The sequence below is a fragment of the Eptatretus burgeri genome, chromosome 9 (assembly GCF_056783735.1).
Source record: "Eptatretus burgeri isolate ZD-2024b chromosome 9, Ebu_testis_v1, whole genome shotgun sequence".
NCBI lineage: Eukaryota > Metazoa > Chordata > Myxini > Myxiniformes > Myxinidae > Eptatretus > Eptatretus burgeri.
The window spans coordinates 57,929,766-57,956,215 of NC_140969.1; the positions used below are offsets into that span (position 1 = coordinate 57,929,766).

Below are 26,450 nucleotides of genomic sequence, written 5' to 3' on the forward strand. Positions count from 1 at the left end.
GCACGGGGGCATTGTCATGCTGAAACAGGAAAGAGCCTTCCCCAAAGTGTTGCCAAAAGTTGGAAGCACAGAATCGTCTCGAATGTCATTCTATGCCGTAGCGTTAAGATTTCCCTTCACTGGAACCAAGGGGCCTAGCCCGAACCATGAAAAACAGGCCCAGACCATTATTCCTCCCTCACCAAACTTTACAGTTGGCACTATGTATTTCTGCAGGTAGCGTTCTCCTGGTATCCGCCAAACCCAGATTCATCAATCGGACTGCCAGGTGGTGAAGCGTGATTCATCACTCCAGTGAACACATTTCCACTGTTCCAGAGTCCAATGGCAATGAGCTTTACACCACTCTAGCTGACCCTTGGCATTGCGCGTGGTGATCTTAGGCTTGTGTCCGACTGCTCGGCGATGGGCACCCATATCACGAAGCTCTTGATGAACAGTGTTTGTGCTGATGTTGCTTCCAGAGGCAGTTTGGAACTCACTACCGCGTGTTGCAACCGACGACAGGCGATTTTTCCATGTCACATGCTTCAGCACTCGGCGGTCCCGTTCTGTGAGCTTGTGTGGCCTACCACTTCGTGGCTGAGCTGTTGCTGCTCCTCGACATTTCCACTTCATAATAACAGCACTTGCAGTTGACTGGGGCAACTCCAGCAGGGCAGAAATTTGATGAACCGACTTGTTGGAAAGGTAGCATCCTATGACGGTGCCACGTTGAAAGTCACCGAGTTCTTCAGTATGGCCCTTCTTCTGTCAACGTTTGTCTATGGATATTGCATGGCTGTGCTCTTCATAATATACACCTGTCAACAACGGGTGTGGCTGAAATAGCCGAATCCACTAATTAGAAGGGGTGTTCACATACTCTTGGCCATGTCGTGTATTTATTCCTTTACAATGTGCCATCGTTGATAATTATGCCATAAACTTTGATTCTTTGCTTACATCTTTTCAACATACCTCTTATTAGCAACAGAATACACACAGGAAATTATATGTAGGTGGAGGCCATTTGGCCCATCTTGCCTGTACCACATCAACACCAGACCAATTTATCAACAACGGAATCAAGGGTTTGATTAATTATATTTTGATAAAATAGTTGAGCCGAATTCCAACATTGGTCATTCTTTAACAACAGCGACAATCTTAGCTTAACCAGGGCTGGCTTGAACACTGATATTGAGGCATACACAAAGGTAACGTGATCTCATGACAAGGTTATACAAGGTCCATATTCAAAAGTTAGCATGGACAAAAGTCTATTTAACTTTATCATCTAAAAGCCAGTTCTGAATTATGGAGCAATTGGTCAGAGAGCTATTATTTGCAGACTGTGCCTTGCCAGCTCACACAGAAGGGAACACTATTTACAAATTATCACCAACGAGTTGGCAAGGGCAGCCAAGCAATTTGGCCTCAATTACAATCCTAAAAATATGGAGGTACTTTCCAGGTAACTCTTCCATTGAACTACAAATTTTCATTCTGGTAATGAGGGCATAAAGGTCAAAGTTTTTGACAATTTCAGTTATCATGGCAGCAGAACATCTCAAATTTGGTTCCTAAACCAAGAGATTGTTGTGCATTGACAAAAGGCTAGCCACAAATTTGGAACACAACATCAAAAGATTAACAAAAGTTGCGGTATCCCAAACTGGACCGTGAACATGACGATGGGACTATGGAACATAGACACTATGCATTCTGCAGATATACGAGCTAAGCATGCTTCACACACAAGGGCGGAGATAGTCATTTTGGGGCCCCATGCAAAAACACAATAATGGCCTAGTGGGGGGCCCGTCAAAATGTCACCACACTAATATACGCATTTTGATGTCCATCTGTCTGACGCCAATGTATTCAATCGTTACTTATGCAATCTCAACCAATTAAACTTTCCAAGAAGACGACGGGTCATAAGGCAAAGGTTGTATCGATTTAATTGGCTTCCCCTCACCAGAAATTCCTAAGGTGGTGCGATACAAATTATTTTCGTAAATGTGCACTGTGCAGCACCACTCTCGGTGGTTGTGGGAAAATGCATTGCAAGTGACCCTTCAGAACACACAATTGTATCATGACTCATGAGTAAGAGGACTCTGTTGTCACACTCGCTTAACCTCTGTTGCTTTAGCCTTGATTGAAAAAAAATGGATGAATGCACATTTTATCACCTTTTCTACATTGGAAAGGTGTATATTATACAGCAGCTTGAGCGTCGTTCCACCTTATCATGCCACGTTTCCATGGATATCTCAGAAATATGACAACAGGACATGAATAATAATAACACCAACATTACAGTATTACAAAAACATAATAATAATATCAACAATCATAATATGACAATAATTGGCAGTAATAAAAAGAATAACATGATCCCGCTATGGCATCCATGAGCCCTGAATTGAGATGGACGCCGGTCTGGGCACCATGAACCCTGCATTGAGATGGATCTCGGTCTTGGCACCACAAGCATTGCACTGAGATGGATCTCGGTCTCGGCACCATGAGCCCTGCATTGAGATGGATCTCGGTCTCGGCACCATGAGCCATTCACTGAGATGGATCTCGGTCACGGCACCACAAACCCTGCACTGAGATGGATCTTGGTCTCGGCACGATGAGCCCAGCAATGAGATGGATCTCAAACTCGGCACCATGAGGCTGCATTGAGATGGAACTTGGTCTTGGCACCATGAGCCATTCACCGAGATGGATCTCGGTCTCGGCACTATGAGCCCCGCATTGAGATGGATCTCGGTCTCGGCACCACGAACACTGCACTAAGATGGATCTTGGTCTCAGCACCATGAGCCATGCACTGAGATGGATCTCGGTCTAGGCACCACGAGCCATGCACCGAGATGGATCTCGGTCTCAGCACCATGCGCCCAACATTGGAAGGGATCTCGGTCTCAGCACCATGAGCCCAACATTGGAAGGGATCTCGGTCTCAGCACAATGAGCGCTGCAATGAGATAGATTTCAATCTCGGCACCATGAGCCCTGCATTGAGATGGATCTCGGTCTCGGCACCATGAGCCATTCACTGAGATGGATCTCGGTCTCGGCACCATGAGCCCAGCAATGAGATAGATCTTGGTCTCGGCATCATGATCCCTGCATTGAGATGGATCTCGGTCTCGGCACCATGAGCCCTGCACTGAGATGGATCTCGGTCTCGGCACCATGAGCCCTGCATCGAGATGGATCTCGGTCTCAGCATCATGAGCCCTAAACTGAAATGGATCTCAATCTCAGCATCATGAGCCCTGCATTGAGATGCATCTCGGTCACGCACCATGATCCCTGCATTGAGATGGATCTCGGTCATGGCACCATGAGCCCTGCATTGAGATGTATCTCGGTCACGGCACCATGAGCCCTGCATCGAGATGGATCTTGGTCACGGCACCATGACCCTGCATCGAGATAGATCTTGGTCACAGCACCATGAGCCCTGCATTGAGATGGGTGTCAGTCTCGGCACCATGAGCCCTGCATCGAAATGGATTCCAGTCTCAGCGCCATGAGCCCTGAGCCTTGCATTGAGAGGGATCCCAGTCTTGGCACCATGAGCCCTGCATTGAGATGGATCCAAGTCTCGGCACCATGAGCCCTTCATTGAGATGGATGTCGTTTCGGCACCATGAGCGTCTCCTCGGCTATGAGGCACAATGCTGGATGGGTCATCACTCTGACACAGTATACTTGAATGGCTCAATCATCCCAGCACGCTGGTACTCATTTGGACAACCTGAGAAGGATGACAGGCTGATTCAACCACATCCATCCATCCATTGGGATCATACTCTGTGCAGTTTGTTGGTGCTGCCTTAGCAGTCTCCTTAGCTGTTGGGCACAATCCTGGATGGGTTGCCACTCCGACACAGGAAAGCTGGCACTCATTTTGCCTATCTCGGAAGGATGACAGGCAGAGTCAACCCCACCTGGTATTACTTGAATGGTAAAAAGCGGGATCTGAACTCTGTTCCCTTGGATCCCAAACCATTAAGCCAACTAATTTAATAATGTGAGGTAATTATTGTGATATAAATCTCAAAGGGGGGGGGGGTGATATCAGCAGTGAGATTTTCGATTTGTTCGTCCAGTAAACCAACGACTTTTTTTGGCAAAGATTGGAAAAAAAAATAGGGGAGAGATGAAACTTGGTGGGAATCTTCTTTGGACCTTATAGAATGTCATACTAAAAGTCCCTGCATGTCACATGTAACTTACATCATCTTCATCATATTCATCGTCAGAACTATTGTCAGACTGCACAAGCTCACTGGATTCCTCACATTGGACCTCACGGCTTGGCTCATCGTCTACTTCTTCATCAGTGTCTGGTTTTTCAGAATTGCTGCAACCACCACCGCGACACTGACCACATAGCAGTGAACACTGAATGCCAGCTTTCCTGCATCCGCATCGTCGCTCACATTCAGTCTTGCAGTTGCATGAAATCAAATTTAAAAGAGTGTCTGGGGCTGGACGCTTGCGCGTAAGAGTTGGATACAGCTGTCCATCAACTAAATCCCAACCCCATTCTGTCGGTGGTATATCACAACCTAACCATTGTTGTACCTGATGATAAACACGCATGGAATGTTATTTTGCTGCTGCAGACGTAGGTGGTAGGGACGCGAGCTGGAGTTTGGTATGAATTGGACATTTTGCAACTGCTTTCCTAAAACAGTCATATCTGTGCTTGTTCAGGGAAGATGTTGTCCTCGGAGCTCCATAAAGCGCTAGTAGGAACTCTTCTCCAGCAGATGTAACGGAGCATTCTGATGATGAGGGGTTATTGAAGACTTCCACGCATGTATTTAGATCTGGACGCTTCAGTAGTGGCTTGAATGCTTTCTTCTTCCCTTGTCTATAGAGAGCTGAAGTGGTATCGCAACCAGTCATCGCATGCAGAAAAAAACAGATTGTGGGAGAATCCCTCTGGTAGACGACGCTGGACACGTCTGATATCAAATACCTTGTTAGGGGTTGTTCCGCTCCCGGGTTTAAAGAAGCAGATGCAATTGTCTGGTTGGGAAAGTTGAGTCAGCAAAATTAGTAAATCGCTATCTGTGCCTACAACAACTACGTCCTTATCATGCGACTTCTATTGCAGTGCGAACAATCATCGTATCGGCATCTGCCTCCGCATTTGTTACTCGTATCCCCGCTTGTTCCAGCTGTACTTTCAAACCATCAATTAGCCAGGTCTTGTTCCTTCCATTTGTCAAGAATTGATCTTGTCGAATGGTAATAGGCATGTCATCAGTGAATAATATCTCTGCGGATTCGATCTTTTGAGCTCCTCGATTGTGTTCAACGGTCTTTGTGCTACATAAATCACCGTAGCCATCAAATATGACATAACTGGTTGTACCATAGTGTCTTTGTACATAGGATACGTACGCACTGTACACGTCGCTGTATGTCCCATGTTGTGGCCATACCACCCGTCGCAGTGGATAACCTCCGTCTACAACGCCCATGCTATCCTTGGGATAAGTTTGTTCACTTGCGGTGTATGATTCTATCACACGGTATAGGACGGCCTTCTCTGTCTTTCTCGTAGATATGTCATTGAACAATGACAAGGGGCGAGGGGCTAACTCATACTCAAGGCATGAAGCGAAGTCCTCATCTGATTTTATCACGCAGAATAATCCTGTTGAACAGTTGCATGGTATTCACGGGTATGATTTCGTCGCGCACTTTCACGGAGTTGCCGACGGTTGCCAATGGAAGGACCCTATCTTTCCGATGTAACTGAACATCACCGAAAATCTTGCCCGTTAATTTCTTCATTGCTTCTGTACCAATCTCTACTGTGGAATCACAGTTGATGCTATCGTTGCTTACAACACCGGAACCTATTGACATCAATTCATGACTTTGTGGCAAAGATGAATGGACTGTTAGCCACGCAAAGAGTTTTTCTACATCCTGGTTATCCCGAAATTGGCGAGATTTCCCAAGTTCAACATGTTTCTCAGACGTAGTGAAACTGATGCCACAGAACTCTTCAAAACGATGATTTAGCTCTGTACAGCCAGGCATACCGAGCACCCACCGGTTCAAAACACTGTCAGTCATGCCTCAGCCACGTGTCAGGCCTCCAGACGTTATTGTGCGCATCAAAACTTGTTCTATTGTCATGTCAGTCCAGACTCCTGCCCACATTTTATCACTACATCGGATTGTGAAGTTACCCATGGACGAAAACTTCTGGAACTCTGCTGGTGTCATCTTGGCATCCAACTTGGACATTTGCTGAAGATACAAGTGAGCATATTTTGCATAAGCCAAGTGTCCGGCTGCATGGAAATGTGGAATCATTCCGCGAATCGTTTCGAGATGCAATTGCCAATCACCACATCGCTCGGCACGTACAAATTTGCGCATCAGTGTTACCTGATTGAAATACTGAACCCAAAGTTTGGCTGTTCAGCTAGTATTTGCGGCCTGGAGCTTGACAGCCTCCAGATTTTCAATGACCATGTTCAAAACAGTTGGTTCAAAACTGTTGGTGATGTCTTCCATAGGTTGATATTCATTTGTGACAGTTTCATGAAAGGAACCAAGTTGTGCACAAGAGTCCTCGTCGATTTCAATTTCACTCAAGAAAACGACCGCTAATGCTGCCTGGGTGAGGTAATGCGCACGCAATGCCCTAGCATATGCATGACCTGTCAACATCTTATCAACTGAGTCAGTTGCGTAAATAAGTGACCACAAATCTTTGAGTCCACTTCCACTCATTATGTATCCAACAGCGCCCATGAATGACATGAGTAGATGGAATCCACCTTGTCTTAACCACAGGTATTAAGTGGTTTTATAAAGGTATGACGTCACTTTCGGTGTAGCGACGTTAGCTCACACGTGACACTTGGGAACTTTTAGTATGTTGTTTCTGATAATCACATGAAGGTACCTGCCAAGTTTCAATTCTCCGCTATTTTTTTCCAATCAAAATCGTTGGTTTACTGGACTATGTGAGTGACTATTGATTTTGCATGTTCGTCTATTTTCAGGAATTGGTGGTGGTGCAGGATGGTGATGCTGTTGGACAAATCTTCTAACTCTGCAGTGTAAATGATGCTAACCCTCTGATAATAGCCACTAAAAGATTAAAACTTGCATATTCTTCAACCAACAGACTGTACATTGTGTGCACTGTGTCAGCTAAATTCAAATTCTCGTCTCGTTGATTCAAAGACCAGAAATGAATTGCAACCAACAATTTCAAAGCATTAAATGACTTGCATGCTCTTCTCCCGTGTGTCAACATCTCAAGATTAGACAATGGATCTGGAATTGAAGACAAGTTTATCAATCATACACTGCAGCGAAGTGGCATAAAAAGTGCTGCATGTTGTGCAACAAGACTACAGTGGCGAGAGCTAGGAAGCGATTAGCCAAGGAACAGCTGACAGAGATGAACATATCACCAGTCAAATGTAAACTCTGAGGATCTCTTACTTATTCTACAATGGAAGACAGAGATAATCAAGAGTTGCAAAAGTGCTTCTTTGTGACCAGCCTGTAAAGGCGTTGTCACACCTTGACGATTTAGCCAGCATATGCCAAGTTGTGAAAAATTTGTCTAAAACGCTGGCACACGTCGAATACATTATGGGTAAGTTTTGTATACGTTAAGAGCATGCTGAAAAACACTGCCATACGTCATAGTACGCTGGCTTTCATCGTTGTACTTTGCGGTCGTCCTCAAATTTTAGCATGCTTGAAATTTTACGACGTATGCCAGCGTATGACCCACACGTTCCGCTACGCTGACCATAAGTTGTAGGCACATTATGCGATCGTTGACACACGTAACTTGTAAGTTACCATTAAGTCGAAACACGTCGAGGTAATGATTAGCGTACCCGAAACTTATTTATAACCTATGAATAATGTGTTGTAGGCACGTTACACGATCGTTAACACACGTCGAGGCACGTTATTTGTAAGTTACTCATAAGTCGAAACACGTCGAGGTAATGCTTAGCGTACCCAAAACTTATTTCTAACCTATGAGTAACATGCTTTGAACCTATGTGTAACGTACCTCCAACGCATATCGACGTATTTGATTGACGTCTTCTGGATGACCACAGAACTTACTGAACGTGTTTCTAATTTAGAGCTACCATATAATGGCGTATTGGCAACGTTTAAAAAAAAAAAAAACAATAACTTCCGATATTTCGTCACGTGCCGTTATGTCATGTCCGATTGCCTCCAGTTTGCTCATGTCTTATTCTTAGTTCCTCCTCTGTGAATATTTTCTGTTTGAGGATATTGTCACGTCGACGTCGAAACTTAAAAGCAAATTTCCGAATATATTTTAAAATTCGTGATAGACTAAAAACAAAAACAACAACAACAACTTCAGATATTTCGTCACGTGCCTTCACGGAGCCAAGGAGAAAAAAAGAAAATGTGCCTTGACGAAGAAAATAAGTTTTGGGTATGCTAAACATGACCTCGACGTGTTTCGACTTATGAGTAACTTACAAGGAACTTGTGTCGACGTGTGTCAACGATCGATTATCGTGCCTACAACTTATTCCCAGCGTAGCGGAATGTGTGAGCCATACGGCGAGTATGTCATGAAATTTTCAGCATGCTTGAAATTTCACGACGTATGAGACGTACCACGAAATACGACAGCATACTTCATCGTTTTTCAGCGTGCTCTTAACGTATATGCAACTTACCCATAACGTATTCGACGTGTGCCAGCTTGGTTCGGCAAATTTTTCATAGGTCGGCATACGCTGGCTAAATCGTCAAGGTGTGACTGCATGGTTGACACTTTCAATTTTCAGGCAGTTATGATTTAAATCGGCGTGCGGCAGGTTTTTAACAGGCTACGCCACGAGTTCGTCGGCGATACGTGCAGCATGCTATGCCTAAGTTAAACTATCGTTGGGCATAGGTTGTGAACGCCGACAACAGGCTAAGCATTAATTGGTATAAGTTATCTATAAGACAACGAAACATTCTGTGCCCGTTACTAATATGTTATGCATACGACCAACACGTTATGAATACGACCAAAACTTTTTTTAAAACATCAAAATTTCAGCGTATGCCAACGTTTTACATACATTTTTATACGTTGCCATTGCTGGCTAAATCGTCAATGTGTGACAGTGCCTTAACAGAACATTGTCACCAAGCTAAAACCTTTAGCCTCAATGCTAATGTGCACAAAATGGCTACAGAATTGCCAGGCACGAGACTCATTGCCAAGCTTTCATATGCAGCGATGATAGAATTAGATGCCATGTATTACAAGAGATGTACGATTACTCTTTATATAATAACAACTAGAGGGGGAGCACTCGGTAGAGTGCAAAACCTCCGCCGCCAATACTGCTGGGTCACTCAAGTGGACCTGATATCCTATTCATTCAATTTGATGTCAGCAGTGCTCACAGAGTTATAGTTTGCAACGTTCCCTTTTACATACTCAATTCATTCGTCATAACTAGATTCCTTGAGACAGAAATCGATTTTACGTGGGTATATCCACCTGAAGTTCCAAAATCAGCCGCAATTATATTTTTGGCATGTTTTTTTTTGTTGGAAATCACTTATAACATGGAGGAATGCAAAAAACAAACAAAAAAAAAAAAACAGTTGGTGTCAAAGCCACCCAATGCTCGCCTGTTTATACATTTATCGTTTTTAAAAGACAAGTCTAATAATTTATATTTTTTATAAAGCACTGCAGTGAAGTATAATTATAAAGCAATATATGTATTTGTATATTCTAATCAGTAACAAGAGCGCAAGTGAGCACAATATACGCCCGAACAAGAAGGAATATACAGAATTGTGCTACGACATGGAAAACATCCTCCTGGTTACCATGGCAACCACTTTAGATGACGAACGTATGTCGCTACACACTGTTCCACAGTCTGTACCTATGTACCAAATATGAAATGTGAAAGTTGAAAACTTTGGGAGTTAGAGTGGGGACAGGAACAGATGGAAAACAGCATCCTGGTTGCCATGACAACCACTTTAGATGATGAACGTATGTCGCGACACAGTCTCCACAGTCTGTACCTATGTACCAAATAGGAAACGTGAAAGTTGAAAACTTTGGGAGTTAGAGTGCGGACAGACAGACAGACAGACACAGACGGACGGACGACCGGTATCACATAATACGCCCCGACCATACATATATATATATATATATATATATATATATATATATATATATATATATATATATATATATATATATATATATATATATATATATATATATATATATATATATCTTCTTCATCCCTGTGTCGTAAGAGGCGACCAGGGTTGCGTCAGGAAGGGCATCCGGCGTAAAACATGTGCCAAATCACCATGCGGATCATCCGCTGTGGCGACCCCTAACGGGAGCAGCCGAAAGAAGAAGAAGAAGAAGAAGAGAGATATATATATATATATATATATATATATATATATATATATATATATATATATATATATATATATATATATATATATATATATATATATATATATATATATATATATATATATATATATATATATATATATATATATATATATATATATATATATATATATATATATATATATATATATATCTTCTTCTTCTTTCGGCTGCTCCCGTTCGGGGTCGCCACAGCGGATCATCCGTATGACCCGCATAGTGATTTGGCACATGTTTTACGCCGGATGCCCTTCCTGACGCAATCCTGGTCGCCTCTTACGACACAGGGATTTGGTACACCTATTTTACCCAGGGTATACACCGACCCAGTACACTGGTACTCACTTTGCCGACCTTGGAAGGATGACAGGCTGAGTCAACCCCCTGGTGTATTAATTCAGTGGCCCAACGGGGCTTGAACTCAGGACCTTTTGAATCCCAAGCCGCTGCCCCAACCACTGCGCCAACTCCAGGCTATATATATATATATATATGGCATATAAAAAAGTGTGGTAGATAAAAACATAAGAAAGGAAACTAGAGGGGGAGCACTCGGGAGAGTGCAAAACCTCCGCCGCCAATACTGCTGGGTCACTCAAGTGAACCTTATATCTTATTCATTAAATATGATGTCAACAGTGCTGACAGTTATAGTTCTTTTCTCCAACATTTTTTTTGAGGGGGGGGTGGAAATCACTTAAAACATGAAGAAATGCAAAAAAAAAAAAAAAAAAAAAAAAAAAAATCTAAATTTTGTTGAAAAAAAAAAGTTGCAAATTTTTTTTTTCTCTAACAATTTCTTTTTTTGGGGGGAGGGGGGTTGGAAATCACTTAAAACATGTAGAAATTCAAAAAAAAATTTCTCTAACAATTTTTTTTTGGGGGGACCAAGTCCAAAATCTAATGGCATGATCCTTGGACCATACCTAACCCCCCCACCAAGTTTCGTCGAAATCCATCAAGGAGTTTTTCCGTAATACTGTTCACAAACAAACAAACAGTCATCGACTGGTACTTACGAATTCGTCAACTTGACCTCTGACCTTGTCTAATAAAAGCTGTCTGTCGAGAAGGTAGCGACGCAAATCAGAAGTTTCTACGATGATTCTGTACCAAACCATCAAAAATCGTAACGTCGACCGAAGCAAAAATCTCCATTTCTCCACGCAATTATTTTATCAAAGTCACAAAACCGTAATATTCAGCCATCCACCAACAATCTTTACATAATCCGACGGCTTAGCGAGTCAGGCATGTGACGATAACCTTTGTTGGGATAAAAAATGACTTTTAAACACCATCTTTATCGAAAACACCGTCAGCACGCACACGGAAAACCTTTACGTGATCAACGCCGCCTCTGCTCAAGTGCACTGCACCACGTGACGCGCGAGTGAAATATTTTTTATACAATCTTATAACGTCTCCAAAACATCCGATTTTTACCAGAATTTCGACAACGGAGTTTTAAGCGTCCTAAACGATCGCAAAAACCGAAGACAAAATTAAAATCGAAGTTAAAACGAACTCGTAACGTCGAGCGAAGCAAAAATCTCCATTTATCAAAGCAATTATTTAATATTATTTTATCAAAGTCACAAAACCGTAATATTCAGCCATCCACCAACAATCTTTACATCATCCGAAGGCTCAGCGAGTCAGACATGCGACGATAACCTTAATTGGGATAAAAAAATGATTTTAAACACCATCTTTATCGAAAACACCATCAGCGCGCACACGGAAAAGCATACGTGACTCAACGACGAGTCTGCTCGAGCGCACTGCATCACGTGACGACCCGTGACGCGCGAGTGAAATATTTTTTATACAATCTTAAAACGTCTCCAAAACATCCGATTTTTCAAAAATTTCGACAACCGAGCTTTAAGCATCCTAAGCGATCGCAAAAACCGAAGACAAAATTAAAATCGAAGTTTAAACGAACTCGTAACGTCGAGTGAAACAAAAATACTCCATTTCTCCACATGAATTTACGGAATTATGTTTGACCTCACTGTAACTTTGACTTTTGACCGATTTTGACCAAAATCTAATCAGCGCTAGCCATCACCCTCCTGAATCACGTGGTGTAATTTGACATTGGTACCTTCTTCCGTTCGAGTTATCGTGCCTACAAACAAACACATAAACAAAGAAACACACAAACACACAAACAGAGGACGGAAGTCATCAATATACTTACGAAGTCGATTTCGTAAGGAACAAACAGAAAGGGGTGAAAACAGTAACCTCCGATCTTCGATGGCGGAGGTTAAAAATAACTTGCATCAAAAAATTTTACATTTTCACGCTGACGCTCACGCCGGGGGCATCGCCATAGCTCTCTGTTCTTCGAACAAGCGAGCTAAAAATCGAAATTTTGTTGAAAAAAAATTAGCAAATTTTTTTTTTGGGGGGGGGGGGGTTGGAAATCACTTCAAACATGTAGAAATGCAAAAAAAAAGAAATCGAAATTTTGTTGAAAAAAAGTCGCAAAAAAAATTTTTTCTCACAATTTTTTTTTGGGGGGGGGGGGTTTGAAATCACTTAAAACATGTAGAAATGCAAAAAAAAAAATTCAAATATTTTTTCAAATTGGCCACCATAGCAGCCATATTGGATTTTGGACCAAGTCCAAAATCAAGTGGCATGATCCTTGGACCAGACCTAACCCCCCCCCCCCCACACCCCACCAAGTTTCGTCGAAATCCGTAGAGGAGTTTTTCCATAACACTGTTCACAAACAAACAAACAAACAAACAGAAAGGGGTGAAAATAGTAGCCTCCATCCATCTTCGATGGCGGAGGTTAATAATAATAATACCATTCCTTTCATGCTGTAAGACACGTGGGCTGCTGAGGCAATTTCATAGGCAAGGAGTACAGTCTGGAGAGGTCGCCACTCTGACACAGGTTACCCCAAACAGTTATTACCCCAGTACACTGGTACTCATTTTGCTGACCTCGGAAGGATGACAGGCTCAGTTAACCCCACCTGGTGTTAATTCAACAGAAAACATGGCTCAAACTCAGGACCTGAAGGTTCCAAGTCACCTTAACCACTCAGCCAACAACAGTTGGCTGGGGGCCAGTGGGACCTACCTTGCACCCCCTCCCCATGCAACAATTTTTCACTCATACCACAGTGTTCATATATATCCCAAGTATCAGAAAAAAAGATGTTCCCAGAAAAATAACTCATTTGCACTATGCTTTATTAAGCCGTCTCCATTTTTGCATGCAATTAAGCTATCCAAACATTATTCTACATGTGACAACAAAGGAAATATGTTCACGTCATTCCTTGACCCTCCAAACATAGGTGTAGATTCCTCATTTACAAATTTCCATGTAACAGAAGTTGAGATATTTACGAAAATGAGAATTTCCACAATGGTGGATCCTAATTAGCATATCAATGCATTTAAAATTATTTCCACTACTTTTACTCAAACAGAAAATAGTTATGTTTCCCTTCAACACCAACAGACATCATAAGTCGCAGTTATGTATTATATCAGCCCAGTTAATTAATTCTATTGATTAATCTGATCTCGCATGATTTTCGAACGATTCATTGTGCTTTGTATTTTATGCTAATTAACCTACTTTAAAAAATTCAAAAATTTTAATATATTTTTTGCCAATCTGGCTTGTATTTGGCAACACTTAAGTAATGTTTTTTTGACAAAAAAACCTGACATGTGTGGTAATTACAAGGAAAGAAAATGTAAATTGTCTTCAAATCAAATTTAATTAATATGCAAATGCGCTAATTAGCATAAACAAAATATATTTTAATACGTAAATGTATAAGCTTTAATTTGATACCAATTTTGTGATTTCATGTTTATATTTGACAGATATTGACATTTTGCCGATCTTTGTGAGATTAGTCTATTTTTGATTGGTTGCCATGGAAACAGCTTGACAAAGCATAGTGCAAATGAGTTATTTCTCTGGAAACATCTTTTTTCTGATACTTGGGATATATATGAACACTGTGGTATCAGTGAAAATTTGTCGCAGGGGAGGGTGCAAGGTAGGTCCCACTGGCCCCCGGCCTACAGGCTTTACTGCTCGATATACAAGGTATAAATCTCATGCACGAATGTATAAATCTACAAGTGACAGTCAAGATCTGAAGCCAGAATCAGTAGCCCTTGCAGAATTGATATCTTACATTGATACCATCATCTATCTCAGTGGTTCTCAACCTTTTGGAGCCGCAACCCCCCAAAAAAAATTAAGTTGGGGTTCGCGAACCCCTCCCGACTCACACTTGAAACACACTGCAGTGACGTCACGGAGCGCATAAAAAAATCCAGTGCTTGGAGCACATTGGTCAATGCCTAGGTACTGCCAGCTGTTAAAACAAAACTAAACTGGCATCACAAATTAATTATATATTTACACTGATGTACAACACAGTAAAAACAGCCAGCCACATTCATAAAAAAGGCTTCTGTAATCGTAAAGAGCGACGTGTAGCCTATTTATGCACGGGGCACAGACTGGAAGATTGAGCAACCCTCTGCTGAAGACAGAGGTTACTATCACACGTGACAGCTACCAGACGTACACAAACCTTGCATTACTGACCAAAAATATCCAAAAAACAAAACGCATTTTACTGTCCAGTTTGTTAAAAATGTCACGACCAGTGAAAGTTCCTTCAAGTGTCGAGCAAAACAACATATCCTCGTACATTTTCCCCTCGGAGCTGTATCTTGCACAAGTAACTGTGCATCACTGGAAACATCCGTTGTTTCGTCAATTTGGAGGGAAAAATCTTCCACTTTTCTTCACTCGGTCAATGAGCTGCTCTTTAATGTCATTGGCCATTTCACCAATGCACCTCGGCAGTGTCATTAGACAGTGGAATAGTCTCAAGTGTGCTAGCTATTTTTTCACCATGCATAGCTCTGGTCATTGCAATCGCTGCTGGGTGGATCAGGCTCGTTGCAATAGTATGGGGCTTTTTGGATTGAGCAACCAGGTATGCCACTTCATATGAAGCCAACAGGGCTTTGACAGGGATTGTAGAGTGCTCACATAGTCGTCTTTTGGCTCTGTAGTTCTCCCTCCTTACAACAAAAAAAAATCTAATGGTTTGTCAATGTAAGAAAGGTGTTTGGTTTGTAAATGTCTCTTCAATTCCACTGGTTTCATGGTTTCGTGAGCAAGCACTTCTGAACACAGAACACACTGTGGATATTCCACTTCATTTTTGGCTCGGCATGTGAATCCGTACTGCAGAAAGTCAGTGTGATATTTCCGACGCTTGTTGGAGGCCAAATATGCCGCCGGCACCTTACGTTTTTCAGTTGAACTTGTAACAATTGGCCCACCTTCACATGTGTCGTCTTGGTCCGCATCTTGAGCTGGCAGACATTTTTTTGACAAGCCACCGATCCATATTCAGCCACCTTGCAGAACTTAGCTAGTGCTAACATTGACTTTCAGAACCCGCCTGTGGCACTCTGTGGCACACTGTCTCTCTCTCTCTCTCACACACACACACACACACACACACACACACACACACACACACACACACACACACACACACACACACACACACACACACACACACACACACACACACACTTCACACACTTCACTTGCTGCTCAAATCTGTTTCATAATGACTACATTATAACATTGGCATGGGAGATTTAATTGAAAAATCATTTTCAAAAAATATTTATGAATTTCTTTATTACCTTCGCAAACTTCGTTTGACGAAGGTATTGTATTGACCCCTGTGTATTTATTTATTGGTAAATATGTGTGTGGACAACATTGCGCAAAAACTGCTGGACCGATTTGCATGAAATTTTCAGAGATGATGTGCAGTTACTCAAGGACGCCAGGCGAAGCTTTTGGGAGCAATCGGATTAAAGGTCAAGGTCACGGTCACGAAAAGGTCAGAATCGTTTTTTCGTCATAACACGGTCAATTTTTATCCGAACGAGATAAAACCAACACCAAAATGTTCATTACTCAATTCTACATTCTAGGCTATGCCACATGAAAGTGTGGCATAATTACCCTAGGTAGCGGTTGGGGGTCAAATGTCAAGGGGGTCACCACAAAGCATTTTTCATTGGGCAGCGTCGTGGACAACATTACGCAAAAAACACTTAGCAGATTGTCATTAAATTTTCTGGACTTGTTTGACATCATGAGAGGACAAATCGATTAGATTTTGGGAGTGATCGGATCAAAGGTCAAGGTCAAGGTCACAAAAAGGTCAAAATCGTTTTTTTGCGATTAAAGTGTAAATTTTGTTCCGATTTACATCAAATTAAGTCCAAAATGTTCAGTATTCAAATCCCGATCCACTGATATAGCGTATGGTATAGTGTTTGCAACCTTAGTTAGTCTGTGGAAGTCAGAGGTCAAGGGGGTCACCAAAATGGAGTTTTTGATTGGGAAGCGTTGTGGACAACAATACACAAAAACCACTTCGCAGATTGTCATGAAATTTTGTGGACGTGTTTGGCATCACGAGAGGACAAATCGATTAGATTTTGGGAGCGATCGGATCAAAGGTTAAGGTTAAGGTCACAAAAAGGTCAAAATCGTTTTTTCGCGATTAAATTGTCAATTTTGTTTTGATTTACAGCAAATTAACTCCAAAATGTTCAAAATTAAATTCCCCATCCTCTAATATGACACATGGTATAGTACTTTTGTCACCCAAGGCAGCGGTTGGGGGTCAAAGGTCAAGGGGGTCACACAAATTCACATTTATATCGGAAAGCGTTGTGGACAACTTAACGCAAAAAAAAACAAAATGCAGAGAGGCTTTAATTGTTTTGGATTTGTTTGGCATCATGAAAGGACAAATCCATTAGATTTTGCGAGCGATCGGATCAAAGGTCAAGGTCACAAAAAGGTCAACATCGTTTTTTTCATGATGAAAACGGTTAATATGTTTCCGATTTACATCAAATTAACTCCAAATTGTTCAGTGTTCAATTCCCCATCTTCTGAAATGACACAAGGTATAGTACTATTGTCACCCTAGGTAGCGGTTGTGGGTCAAAGGTCATGGGGGGTCACGAAATGCATATTTGTATTGAGATGCGTTGTGGACAACTTAATACAAAGGTAATAATTAGAATATATATCTGTCTCTAAAATGTGTGTCTGTTGATGCAACAAGGGCCATAAGGGCCCTACCAAACTTAGTTACCAAGTAAAATACAACAAATTTTCATTAAGGAGACTTGGTATCCTTTGATATGCACATAGCTTCGCTCATGGTTTAGTAAAAGCAGTTTTACTTTCTTGTTTAATTAGACGCCAATTAAAATGACGTTTTTGTCCTCGCTCGGATTTGAAAACATGATCTACATGATCCAGGTCATGTCTGCGTGGTCAGTGACATTCGACCGAATCCGACACGACATGCTGCAGAGTTCGGCACTCGGGACAACGAATCACCTAAAATTGTCATCATCGTAATAGTTCTAATAACAAAATCCTTTCACAAAATCCGGATCATGGACTTTAAATTTGCAAAATTCCCAAGCAGATTTAGTGGAATTTTAGTTCCTCATTTCACTCTCATGCCATGTTCAAACTCGTGGCTGCGGCGAAGGTATGCGCTCTACGAGTGCCCGTTCTAGTTATATATTTGTTTTGACAACCTTCCCACGACCCCCGAAAACAATCTTGCGACCCCCAGGTTGAGAACCAGTGATCTATCTGGTCGTAATCTTCAATCATATCTTCAAATTGTCAGATTTAGTAAACCTCTATAGAGATCATCTTGAACAGCTTGGCAGTGACACATCAACAAAGCCAACCCAACTCGACTTGAAGAGAATCTTCTTGCACATGTTCCGAGCCTTGAGGCTAACAAGAGAAGATATGAAGTGGTAGTCAAGTTCAAGAAGGATATTGATGATACATTGCTCCTTGTTAATCAAAGAGACTCTGAGACTGATGTCACTGTTGTTATGCAAGCAGCTCACATTATTTGAAAGGAAATGTTCCAAACGCCAAATTCAATGGATCCCGAGAGGACAACCAGTGTGCCAATAATCCAGCCTCTTTGATTACATTTGTTCAAATATAATTGAGCCCAATATCTGATCGAGACATGCAAGAATTAGAGAGATTTGTTGTCATCTTGTAGTCAGACATCACCTCTCAGTAAAGTTAATGAAGCACACAAACATCTGTTTTCACATGGTAACTGCCAACCAGAGAACATTCCTCCGACTAGTGCTGCATTCGTTCAACATGTCAGATGTGCAGCATACCAGGCAGGCCACATTTGGGGCCAGGCTCTCATCACGAGGCTAAGAGTTCCTTCTCCTGCAGACCGGGGTTGGGTAAAGGACAATGATGGGGATCAATGGTCTCCACTATGGACTGTTCTCCCAGAACCATCAAAAGAATGTCATGAACTTGTAAAAAAAAAAGTTGTTTGGGAAGGTGTAAGTGCTTTAAAGCAAGCCTGAAATGCACTCAACTGTGTCTTTGTGCTGGTCAGTGTGAGCAGGTCTCGGGGCATCATTGAATGAATATGATTACATAATGATGTTCATATCAATGATTACTAAATGTTTACATATGTAATCTCAATATAGTGTGCAACAAATAATACGATGACACATTTCCTGATAAGATATATATATATATATATATACTCGTGCGATTAGCATTTTTATTTGTTCTTGTAGAAGTGTCAAACAGATGATTGACAGGTCAGGTCAGGTATGGGAGCATGCGCCAGAGCAGCGCGTCGCAGCGTCCACTTTCCGCCGGTACTCCAGGGGCCTCCGTCTGGCCATCCCCCAGGAAGATGCCTGGCCCATCCCAATCTCCTTGAGATGCCGATCAACCTGCTGCAACCAAGAGGCACGTGGTCGGCCCATTGGCCTCCTCCACTCATGAGACTCCCTCGCTGAGAGAATCTGGTGAGCAGGATCAGAGTCAGGAAACGAGTCACATCTCCATAAAGCTGCAGCTGATGCTCACGAACTATGCAGATAACAAATCTCATTGAGTCTCTCTCAGCAACCGCTCGTTGGACACAAAGTCTGACCAGCGATAGCCAAGGATTCTCCAAAGAGACCTGGTACCAAAGGAATTGAGTCAAAATCTCAGATCCTTGGTCAGAGTCCAAGTCTCGAATCCATAGAGCAAGACTGAAAGCACCAAGGACCTGAAGACTCTGACTGTCATCCTCCCGCACAAGTACCAGCAGCGCCACACCCCATTATCCAGTGAATCCATGACTCCCCAGGCCCGACCCAGATGTCTATTTGACCTCTAGCTCATAGCCAGCAGAGACATGAATCTCTCCGTGACGTCAACATCCTCACCACAAACAGGTACAGACAAGATAGCAGCATCCAAGATGTCATTGAAAGCCTGGATCTTAGTTTTGAGCCAGGAAACCCATAATCCCAGTGGCTCAGACTCTTCATTCAGCACCTCGAGGGCCCCCAAAAGGATTTCTAAAGTCTCCGCAAAGATGACTGCATCATCTGCGAAATCAAGGTCAGAGATCTTGACATTCCCAAACGACGCACTGAAGCTTGATCTCTCTGACATCCTCCCTAGAATCCAGTCCATCCAAGTGCTGAAAAGTGTGGGGGCCAGTACACAGTCCTGATGAACTCAAGTAACAACTGGAAATAAGTCAGAGATGACACCACCACATCTCACAGCACTCTCAGTACCAGAGTAGAGTTCAGACATCAGATCTATCAATTTTGGTGGCACCCCACGAAGACCAAGAATCCTCCAGAGAGCATCCCGATTCACTGTATCAAACGCTTTACAGAGATCAACATAGGCTGCAAGCAGCCCATGGCAAAACTCTCGTCTGTGTTCGGTGAGGACCCAAAGAGCAAGGATACAGTCAATCGTTGACCTCTTTGGTGTGAAGCCTGATTGCTCTAGACGCTGGTGCTCAAGCAGATGGTGGCAAACCCTATCAAGAATTATCCGAGCAAAGACCTTGCCCGGCACTGAGAGCAGCGTCACCCCTCGGTAGTTGTTGCAATCCTGGCGATCACCCTTTCCTTTCCAGATAGGGACAACAAGGCCCCTCTTCCAGTCAGTTGGGATGATGCCTGTGTTCCAGGCAGAGCACAGAACTGCATGCAATGACACAAGTGCAGCATTTCCACCAGCCTTGAGAAGTTCAGCATGGATGCCACAGATCCCTGGAGCTTCAGCCCATTTCAACCGGTTCACCGCAGCCTGTGTTTCCACAAGCGACCACATTTGATTGGAGGGTCAGCAACAGGGAATGTAACATCCCTGACGTCCAACTCGACAGCTGGTGGATCAGCCTGGTACAACCGCTCAAAGTAACCGGTCCTTCACTTCGGACTCCTCTGTCAAGAGCCTACCACCCTCTGCTCTAACTGCAGTACACCGAGGGATGGGCTTGGATGTAGCTTGGATGGATGGGCTTGGATGAACGCAATGCGCGAATTCCCCTGTAAGCAGGATGAGAATCACTTGACCACAGGTGATGCTCGACCCCCTCACAGATTCCTCGCACATAGGCCTCATTTTCCACCCTTAGTGCACGTACAGTTTGACGACTCTGCTCCCTGAACAGCTCAGCTCTGCTATTCAGCCTGGCCCTGCGACTCTGGTCAATGGCATCCAGTGTCCCTTGAGACAAAATTCTTCTTTGCCCTACGGTGAGTTCCAAGACATCCACAAGCAACATCAAGGACGGTGGTCTTGAAGGCACTCCACAACTCTTCAGGACTTCCCAAAGCACCCAGACCCCGCAAATCTCCAATCAGCTTGTTCGCAAACTCCTCAGCTACCCTCTCATCCTTCAGCTTGCCAACATCCTACCGAAGCTGGAATGGTACAATTCTCCTGGATTTAAGGTGCAACTTCAGAGCTGCTACAACAAGCCGGTGGTCAGTATTGAGGAACTGAGCACTCCGGTAGATCCTGCAGTTCTTGATCATCCTCCAATGACCATCAACGAGGACATGGTCAATCTCCTTTGCCACACTGCCAGCGTTGGAATACCAAGTCCAGCGATGAGCATGTGGGCGCTGAAACCATGAACCAGCCACCCTAAGTCCATGACTTCTTGCAAAGTCAAGGAACTTAGTGCAATGTCAGTTCACAGTTCCAGACCCTTGGAACAACAAATGTCTCATAACCATCCTTATCTGTTCCAGTCAATGCATTGAAATCCCCCAAGACGAGAAGTGTATCTCGTCTGAGGCACTGATCAACCACAAACTCGAGCGTGGAGTAGAATGCATCCTTCACAGTGAGATCACTCGCCTCAGTCGGAGCAAAAACAGAGACCAGGTAAATGACACCTAAGGAGTGCCGAATCCTTAGTCTCATAATACGCTTGTTGACCGGTGTTACCTCAATTATCATTTGAGTCAGCTTATTAGACACAGCTACAGCAACTCCTTGGGCATGGTAACCATAAGAGGGACCAGACCAATAGTAGGTGTAACCACCCACCATGATCTGGCCGCAATCCGGTCTCCGAACCTCAGAGAGTGCTGCAATACCGATGTCCAAACGCTTGAGCTCAGATGATAACAGAGACAGGTGATCATCCTCTCTTAGGGATAAGACATTCCAGGCACCCACCGAAGGGACCACCTCAGGTTAGCCCAAGGAGACCGCCGTCTGGTGAATGACACCTCAGCACCACTCCGACACACTCTCCCACAATCTGACCAGGGAATGTTACCCTGTGGTTTCCCTCCTATCATCAAAGATTGGGGGTCCCGAAGGCTTTGCCATAATCCCATCATCCGGTGAGCTGCCCTGCGAAGGGAAGCTGCACACGAGGTACTCCCACGGAGTTGGTTTTCAGATACCTTTGCGTTTTTGTTTTGCGGAATGAAGGGTTTTACGGTGGCCGGAGTGCAAATCCTGCCACCAACCTCCTCCAGTGACCTAATAAGAAGTAACCCAACTGCAGGAGGACGTCTGCAGACACAGTTGGGCACTCGATATGGATGGCTGTTGGCTCACAAGAAGCTTCTCCGCCGTTTGAGTACCTTCTTGTACTTGGACGCAAATGAACATATGTTTCATGTTAATTCGGCAGTTATGCAATATTTTCGAAAGGGTGGAATGACAGCGCTTTGACATTATTGCGGCCATTTTAAAATTGGCGGAATCATGAACAAGCTATATATGTACAAGTATTATCTAAGTTCCACGTGTGAATAACTGGTAAAGTTGATGAGCAATTTGCCCACAAATACATGTATGAGAAAGGTACACGTTACATTTATTGTCTTCATGCTCAAATCTAACACCTTACAACAAATATTGGTGACCATTTTGAATTGGTAGCCATCTTGAGTACACCATGACAACCACTGTGAAAAGTAAAGTTAATGTATGTGTAACATGTACATAGTCTATAATTAATCCAAATATATATGTCGCATTTCAAGTACTATTACATTTATACTGTATTTTGGTGGTTGTTTTGAATTTGGCAGCCATTTTGAATATTACGAGTTGATATGTGTTGACGAGTGTGAAAGCCTGCCAAAATGATGAGTTGGAATTATTTTATTCAAAATATTTAAGGAGACTGGAAGATATGGTTTCAATCCATGGCAAGGAAAAACGATATTTTGAAAACACGACGTACAAATGTGATCATCTTTTCTTCATCTCCCAGGACGCTTCATTTTGACAGTACAGCTGCATGACCATGCCAAAGTCTGAAGCCTCGGCCTAGCATCAGGTGTGCATTTTTCTTCAATATTTATGAAACATCCTACAGAAGTAAATGAACATGTTTTACTCTGCGCACGTAACACATCATCACTTGCAGCAAATTTCACCTCCCTGTGCCTTGTATTTATTGGTATTTAAGGAAATGCTTCTGTACACTGCACATTGCACAAGGCCTGGTTGCAAGTCACCATCTACAATTCCAATAGAAGAGATAATTACTCTTTCATGAAAAATGCATTTCAAGTTTTTTTTTTGTCCTGAAAAAATAGACCGTAGTGAACACAGAGTAAAAAAGATTGGCTGTAAAAAGTAAAGAGTAAAGAGTAAAAAAACAGACCGTAAAAGATTGGCCTTAAAAACCCGTCTTAAATCATCCTCATGAATGGGGGACAAATAAATACACATTGTGATTTATATTGGTAGATGTCATGCAAATGGAATAAGTGAATACATTTTGACAATACGAGTACTGTATTTGGACACAAATGAACATATGTTTCATCTTAATTCAGCAGTTATGGAATATTTTCGAATATTTTAAAATTTGGTAGATTTGAGCAAGAACCATTCTTCTGCAAACTTGCTCCCTGTTATTATTATTATTATTATTATTATTATTTTTTAATCAGCAGACTTCAAAATGGTTATTCACCAATGTTCATACCTTCCGCCAGAAGTGAGCATCTTTTCACGTATCCGCTCCACCACAGGGAACAGATTGCCAAAACAAGTCCTTTTCCCCTAATTACATCCACCACAGAAGGTGAAGGAGGTTATGTTTTCACCCCTTTCTCTCTGTTTGTTACTTGCAAAATCAAAGATTTTTCAAGTATATTGGTCAGTCGATTTTGTTATTGTCTGTCTGTCTGTCTGTCTGTCTGTCTGTCTATCTATCGTCTACACGTCACAATTCTAAACCGATCTTCATGAAACTTCACCACATGGGAGAGTTTCGGAGATATGTTGGAGAGATCAAGCTGCGGTACATAATTTGTAGTCCAGGCAAAATGTCGGATGACCTCACACAAATTGCAACAAAAGCAAACTCAACAGATTTTGATTCCTGGATATGTCCTCAGTGACAGAAAAAAAAGTCCTACGGGTTCCTCCGGGGGGGGAAAGTCCTGAAATCATGGAAATCCAATATGGCCGCCACCCGGCTTCGGGGAAAATGAGAAAATTGTAAAGATTGATATTTTAACATGTAAATACATGTTTTTCTGCATTCTTATTGTTTCGCGTTATGGTCAGTATATTGACATACAATAATAATTATAAAAAAGTGAAGCGTATTGAGGGTAAAATAAAAAAATTATAGCTTTTTTGTCCAAAAATGTCAATTTTTTTGTCCCGAAAAAATATATATTTACCTGATACTGATTTTGGCTCCTGGACAAAAAAAAAAGAAACGTTGAAGACACAAGATGAAATAAAGTCTATGGCAATAAAATATAATTATGTAAATCATTGAAACATGACAAAATTCACAATTGCACTCAGGGCAATCACATCTGCCTGACGAAGGTTTCGAAATGAAAATGAAAATTCGCATTAAACTCAGAAACTACATCCATTATAAACTTACTATACATGTTGAGAAAAATCAAGCGTATTAAAGTTAGAACTCGACAATGTTGTCATCATCCTCATCATTGTCACATGGAGTGTTTGTGCAGCTAGAGCCCCTGCAGTTTCCACAAGCTGGAGTGCACTCAATGTTGTGCTTCTTGCATGTGCATCTCATGGTGCTACATTCAGCCTGGCAGTTGCACCTAATGACACGTAACATCTTTTCAGGAGCTGGAGCTATTGATGTCTGAAGTGGCACAAAACCCTCGTCACACTTCTGCCAACCCCAGTCTGTCGGAAGAAGTTCATCTGCACATCCCTTCCATTCTTGGACTTGCAGATACACGCGCAGACTGTGATACTTTGCTGCTTCTGATGTTGGTGGTCACGTCTGTGGTTGCACGTGAGAGGAGCTCAAAGCCACCTTGTCCCAGTTCCGCTGATATCAGAGGGTGTCCAGGGTGTCAGTTGTAGATTATCACCAATGTTTTTTCTCCTACATCTGCCACATCACATACGGAAGCTGGATATGTATCAAAAACATTGGCCTGCTCACGGAATGTGTCGTTTGCTTTGAACTTTGAGGGAAGCTCCCTTTCCAATCCCATGAAGACGAGATGTTGTGTCGCACCCAAGAACTTCATGTGGAAACAGTATGTGCTTGCATATGTCTGTACCAATCATTTTCTTTGTAGCCTTGATGTTCCAGATGCGAGGCTTCTTCGTTTTCTTCTTTGGCTCGGGACAAAAGAAGGTCATGGGATTCTAAGCTTGCATGGTAGCATAGGAGGACGAGGAGGTCTGTGTCATCACCAACTAACACATTGTTGGTGACAGTAGCAGACTGCATGGCGTTCAGTACAATCAGGAGATCAGCATCCCCTGAGGCATGGTGTTTCTCACAGTTCTTCTTCTGAAGCTCTTCACTCAACATAAAAATGAATCGCTGTTTATTCTGCCCATTGGCAAGAAACTGTTCCTTCATTGTGAGACACATGTCAGCTGTAAATGTCACAGTAGTGCCAGCATTCCCTTTAGACCATCTCTGGTGTGTCATGTCCTTCGTGTTGGTACTCTCATAACCATCAAACACAACTATGGCATCTCCGTACTTCTTCGTTACATAATCAGTGTACTGGTGGCATATGTCTCTGTATGTAGATCCACGAGACCATGGAATGCATTGAACAAGTGCCCCGTCATCCAAAACACTGTTGCCCATCATTGGGGATATCGGCTGGGACATCGGATCCAAGAAGATCCCAGATGGCATCAGCAAAGACTGGCTTGTGTGCTTCTCGGAGCTGAAGAAAGGAATCAAAGAGGGCTGGTGGATAGCTGCACAGTTCATATTTGAAGGCCGACTCCAGTTCTTCTGCTGTCTGTGCAACAGTGATCAGTCTCTGGAGGAGGAGTTGTGGGTCAACCTGGACTTGCTCTCCATCAATCTTGACAGATGACTTCATGCCGAGGGTGACAACTTGGTCTTTCCTCTTAAATGTGTACTCAGGTGTTTTCCCATCCATAGATTTCAATATTTGGCTCCAACAGCATGTGCTGTGTCGACGTTGACGGTGGAGTGTGCATGAACTCCAGTGGCAATGTTCCTCAGATGTGGATCACCACTGAACGGATTCCGTTCCTGTAA

At 42.7% G+C, this 26,450-nt stretch overlaps 1 protein-coding gene across 31 annotated transcripts in view; it reads right to left on the bottom strand.

Annotated features, from left to right (window-relative positions):
• LOC147020161 (CUB and sushi domain-containing protein 3-like) overlaps window positions 1-26,450 on the bottom strand; it is a 1,491,173-nt gene that overhangs the window by 1,444,781 nt on the left and 19,942 nt on the right. For 3 of the 31 annotated variants that reach the window (XM_085895238.1, XM_085895222.1, XM_085895211.1), the window contains exon 1: window positions 11,518-11,649. The exons of 16 other annotated variants lie outside the window; for them this stretch is intronic. The gene's annotated coding sequence lies outside the window, so the exon portion shown is untranslated. Of the gene's footprint in view, window positions 1-11,517; window positions 11,650-12,252; window positions 12,292-12,704; window positions 12,832-26,450 lie in introns of those variants that run through there. 12 more of the 31 variants (XM_085895223.1, XM_085895216.1, XM_085895219.1 and 9 more) reach the window with 8 other exon arrangements.